At 37.1% G+C, this 5,955-nt stretch overlaps 1 long non-coding RNA gene across 1 annotated transcript; it reads left to right on the top strand.

Annotated features, from left to right (window-relative positions):
• The first annotated feature begins 3,671 nt into the window (after positions 1-3,671).
• On the top strand, positions 3,672-5,113 carry LOC132632048 (uncharacterized). The gene is made up of 3 exons (XR_009579234.1): positions 3,672-3,781; positions 3,991-4,081; positions 4,549-5,113. It is a non-coding gene; the product is annotated as an uncharacterized LOC132632048 (long non-coding RNA).
• Positions 5,114-5,955: the final 842 nt, after the last annotated feature.

Raw genomic sequence — 5,955 nt, 5'->3', positions numbered from 1 at the left:
TTTTTGTAGCATGTTAGTCAATACTTAAGATATGATCTTATACAACACAGTACAACATGATATAGGTCTATACTCTCTGACAGTAGAAGGGTGTTTTACCTTGGGCACCAGAGTGACTGAAGTAACATTGATTGCCTTGTACATATCAGAAGTGTCAAAGAACTGCTTCACAGCATCAGTAACATCAGCTCCTATGATTTTCCAAGCTTTCTTAAAAAAAGTGAGAATTAAATCCATCACTTCCTGGAGCCTTTGAATCATCAATTCCACACAAGCCAGAGTATATCTCCTCAGATATAATAGGAGCAATGAGCAGCAATTGTTGCTCCCTGGTCAATATATTACCTTGTTTCATGATATCAGGATTTATAGCAGGTAGTGATGGGGATGTTGATCCCAGCAGCCCCCTATAGAACTCTTGAATTTCCTCTTCAATTCCCTGGTCAGATGTTATGTAGACCCCCTGAGCATTCAACAAGATTCTAATCATGTTTTGGCTACATCTACTCTTCATATATGCATGGAAATAAGCAGTATTTGAGTCACCTAACCTTAACCAATTAGCTCTAGATTTTTGTTTATATATACTTTCCTCTACTACTACCCATTTCTCCAGTTGCTGCCTAATCTCCTTCTCTGCAGTAAACAAAGTAGAAGCAGTATGTGAGAATCTCATTTTCTCCTGTATATCTTTTAGCTTTTGCCTCACCTGTTGCACCTTTGTCTCAATCCCCCGAAATTCAGTTGTATGGAGGCTCTTTAGAGCAGTTTTGACCTTCTTAAGTTTATTCCATACTGATGCCATGCCAGCAGTGCTATGTCCTTCCCAAGAAGATTCTATGGAGTGCTCAAACTAGCTATGTTGTGCCAAGTGGTTAAAGAACCTGAAGGGCTTTGGTTTCCTCGGAGTATTAGCAAATTCTATGCACAAGGGGGGATGATCGGAAAAACCTGGATCAAGCACCCTCACATCTAGATGAGGATAGGTATGCATCCAGTCAGAGTTAACTACAGCCCTATTTATCCTACTAAAGATATTGTGAGTTTGTGCAAGTATAGTTTCTCCCAACTGTTTTCATCTCAGTCATACCAGCAACTGTTAGAAAATCTTTAAAATCTCTAGTTTCAGCTTCCATTACATGGCTTCTACCATATCTATCCTCCTGGTCTAGCACCGCATTATAATCCCCCATGCAGAACCATGGCCCTTGTTGCATTTGCTGGTGGTTTAACAAATCAGTCTATAGTCTTCGTCTTGTTTCTACAGTATGAAACCCATATATTGCAGTAAAACTAAACTGTACTCTATCAGCCTGTAGATAGACAGTGCCATGGATATATTGATCCTTAACACATGTCATATTAAAGGTTACTTCGTTTGGGTCCCATACTATCCACAATCTTCCTTTACCACTAGGGTTGTAGTTATCGTACCATTGCCACAATGGCCATATCTTCTTTATTATTCTACTAGCATACTTCTCTTGGACTCTATGTTCAGAGATAGCAATTAGAGTCACTTTATTCTCCGTTATAAACCTCGGCATCTCCTTTTGCTTATAGGCCTTGTTAAGGCCCCTAACATTCCAAGTGACCAGCTTCATGTGGAACCATTCTAGCATGCATATCATGTCCCTTATGGCTTCGAAGTACCACTTGTGCTACTCCACCCTTAGAACTTCCAAACTGTATTGCTACATGATTTTTATTGTTATTAGGTATAGGGGCATTCGCTTTAGCAGCCGACTTGCCCCTCGCTACCTGCCAGCCGTCCTCAACTGTAGCAAGAGCTTGCTGTATAGGCATCTGACTTATCTGCTGTCCTCCCTTATCAGTCCTTTGCACTGGAGGAGCTGATATGCTTGATGATCCCGCCTCAGTGGTCCCTCTAGATTTCCACTCCATCCTATTCGTGAATTTCTTGGCCTGATTGTGTAGTATAACTGATCTTTTAGCCTGTAGGGGCAGACCAGTTGCATTAGCTGCTGGTATAGGTTCTTTAGGTGGGCATACATGCCCCAGCTGTAAGCAAGTGCTGCAATATAGAGGCTTCCATTCATATACAACTTGTTGCTTGAATTGCTTCCCATCCGGTTCCTTTAACTTCACAAAAGTAGGTAGAGGCATAGTGATATCCATCTCTACTAGGATCCTGGCATATGAAATACGATCCACCTTGGATGTGCAATTGTCAGCATAAATTGCTACGCCCAAGCTACTTCCAATTCTACTCAGTGTTTCGTTTTCCCAGCAGTTAAGAGGCAAGTTGGGCAGTTTTACCCAAAGTGGAATAGTTTTCAGAATCTCCTCGTGAAAATTAAATTCTGCTATCCAGGCCTTGACTATTACAGGCTTGCTATTGATGGCATATGGACCAGAAAACAGCACTGCATTCTTCTCTTCCTCTTTGCTGAATTTAATCACAAAAAAACCATCATTATGGTAGTATATTTTGGGCTTAGTCACAAAATTCCACTGCCCAGCAATGAATCTCTCTATAGCCCCAATACTCGGTGATTCCCCAACCACATACAGGATTATCGCACCCCTCCATTTTTCCGTTCCTTTAGCAATTTCATTCCTCTGGAGTTCTACAATTCGTTCCCCATTTTCAATTACAGGCGCAATAAAGGATAAGGTCATGCCCTTGGATACAAATTTGTTACCTATGACCATTGACACCCATGACCGCTGCTCCTCCCCTTTTTGCTGTTCTATTACCTCTACTGTTGTCTATATGTTCAGGTTCGTCTTAGGAATCACTCTCCCCGAGCTTTGCGTCTCCCACATGTTTGGGGTTGTTTCCCCACTTACTACTTTGACCACCTCAATATGACTAGGGCTAGCTAGTAGTGTGGATTGTTCAGTCGTCTTGTTCGTCGGTTCCCCACTTGTCGATGGATTTGTACCCATTGAAGCGGCACTTGGTGCTCCATGCTTCTCTGTGCTTCCATTCTTCCCTGAGAGAAATTTCGAGAGCTGAAGCTTCGTGTTTCCTTCGCTGTATCTTTTTTAGGCCGTCCCCTCCCCATTTTTCCGGCAGGCGTAGGTTAGCAGCTCACGCTAATCGTGCGCCCAGAGAAAGTTAGAGAGAGAAAACGAGTGGGGGTGCTCCTATAGATGTTATAGTTAAAAAAAAAAAAAAAAAAAAAAAAAAAAAGGTGGTTAGATTAGTTATGAATTAGTTAATTTTGTTACTTTTTTTTAATATTGATTTAAAAATAATAATTGAAAGTTACCAAGTGGTAAAGTTAATAACTGCAAAACGAGAAACGCTGGGATAATTAGTTACTGTTTGCAAATTATTTTTTTTACTGTATTTTTAAAAAATTCAAATTGACAGTTACTTTAGGAAAATCAGAAATAAAGAAAACTAACCCTAACCCACCATGAACCCCACGTCCAACTACCACTTCCCATTTCCCCCTTAATCTGCACCATGCTCACACAGATGAATATAAGTCATCACCTGCACAAAAATGTTAAAAATATTATTTAATAATATATTCTTAAGATACGGTTAAACATCTTCTTAGAAATGATAACTATTAGGTCATGATCCTAAGATATGGTTAACATATGGTTGGAAAAAATCTGCAACTTTTTTATCCTAATATTTAGTTAAACTTTTAAATTCAAAGCGGTAATAAATAATGAACCAAATAAGTCCCTTACCCCATAACCCCACTAACTCACAGACACATACACGATTTATATCCAAAAGCATTTAGATGAAGTCATTTAAATTCAAAATGTAACCATAGCAAACCACTAACTCACGGTTATATATCTTCTTCTTTTCGCTTTTACAAACCAATTTTTATAGTTTTGTTAAGTTACTTATTTTTGGTTTCAGTACTTAATTTGATTGCGGAATAAAATCAAATTCTAAAAAAGATATTTTACTTGCTATTATTATTTGATTGCGATTCGTTATTTATGTTGGTTTTATGTCCTTTTGACGATTTCAATAAACTTTTTATTTTGCAGGAATAATATCAACACGTATAGTGATGAGGATGATGAAAGAGATACACATCTTTACTTTGCTGAGTTCTTGAAAGAAAACAGGCGGAGATTGGTAAAAGTTTTAATTTAACTGTTTACTATTAATTGGTATGCTTTCTGAATTTAAATGAAATTTGAGTTAGAATTTTAACTTCATAACCTATTATATATAGCTTTAGTTACAGATGATTCAACGTTTAAAAAAATCGGGAATCACTTTCCCTGTCAATGTATAATTCACATAGTGTTTTATTTTATAAAATGATCTTACCTTACATATTTCATTTTTCAATAATGTCTGGCAACCATCTGGGGTAGATTTAAAAGACTTCAGATGGATTGATTTGTCATTGCCAAGAATTTAGTCTTTAAAAATGTAATTAACTGTGTTCAGATCTCAAATTACCATGATTATGAAGAAGAAAAAAAATTAAAACAAAATATTGTTCACCTATTAACCGACATGCATGCATAATGACCTGCTTACGAGACGTCCTACTTTTGCTAATCTTCTCATTTATGTTTCTTTGACACTTCCAGGTGGGGACAAACTCCCTTAGCTTGAAAGGATGGCACCTTTAACCCATACGGTTGATTATCACGGATTTATCATACATCATTCTACTCAGTTATACGTTGCATCGATCTAGTGTATTGAAAGTAAAAAAAATGAAAAATAAGTTTTGGTTGTTTTGCAAATTCCAAATATAACTTCAAATTGTATTTAGAATTTTTATGGCCAAATACCATAAAGTGAAAAAAGTGGGAAAAAATCCGAAAAAAAATGGATAATTCTCATGGACAAACATGCCCTTAGACTTGCATGTTGCAAGATGACCATTTAGCATGCAGAAGCAACTTGTTATAATTACAAGAGACTTGCATGTTGCAAGATGACCATTTAGCATGCAGAAGCAGGTTGTGGTTTGAAGGACTAAGACAAGAAGCATTTAATTGAAGCATGAAAGAGTCCCACCATTGCCGAAGCCATAAATCTCAATTGTATGTAAGCCAAAATCGAACAAACTGTTATCCCTATATTTAAAATATAGACTGAAAATAGAAAACGTTTAAAACAAAAGTGTATTTTCGAGCCCATGGAAAATTGTGTTTTCTTAAGAAATTTAATCCCCTCACTATTGCCCGAGATTTGGATTAAATAATGAAAATGGAAAATAAATTTGGTCCAACAAGATTATCAATCAATCAGATCATTTGATGAAATTCAAAGTCAAAGCCGAGCCGACCCGAGCAACGACGACGGTGCAAGGGGAGTCTCAATCTCTTCTCAACTCTTTATGCGCTAGAAGATATGCTTCTGCATATAAGCATACAAATGTTGCTTTCTACCACTAATGTAGGAGAAAGCTTACTTGAAAAAGTTACTTTTTTCAAATTTTGCTTCCATCCATTTCTCGATTCACACTTCATCATTAAAGCCCACCACTTAGTGTCTTTAAGGAGCAACAATTTGCCACTTGAATAGGGAATGGCTATAATCTGAAGAAAAAAAATGCATGAAAAAACTGTCTGATTTACAAGTAAGGATTAATCACATCTAGATAAGTATGTTTCCCTTTGAACTTTCCGTAGTGAACACTCATCGGATACACTTGATCAATCGGTAGATTTGATATCCTTAAATCGTCGAACTTTGATGTATATCTAGACAACATATGTTGCGCAATTAACCCTTAACCATTCTTGGTTCTCATTGTTGTGTTTGTTTCAGTCATTAACACTGTCTAATTTCATGAGTGCGTAGAGAAATAGTCTTACACTAATTCTCCTTGAAGCAGCTTACACTTCACACTCACATAGGTGATTCCTAAACGTGAAACCCGTAGATACATTATTTTCTCATATCATTTCAAACTTAGAAGTCATTAAAAGATTTAGCGCTTTATCCTTGTTCCTGAAAATTGTCTTATCATGAGAATGGATTGA

The sequence above is a fragment of the Lycium barbarum genome, chromosome 3 (assembly GCF_019175385.1).
Source record: "Lycium barbarum isolate Lr01 chromosome 3, ASM1917538v2, whole genome shotgun sequence".
Classification (NCBI taxonomy): Eukaryota; Viridiplantae; Streptophyta; class Magnoliopsida; order Solanales; family Solanaceae; genus Lycium; species Lycium barbarum.
Note: the sequence above shows the minus strand (reverse complement) of the source record. Positions and strands in the feature narration are given on the sequence as shown.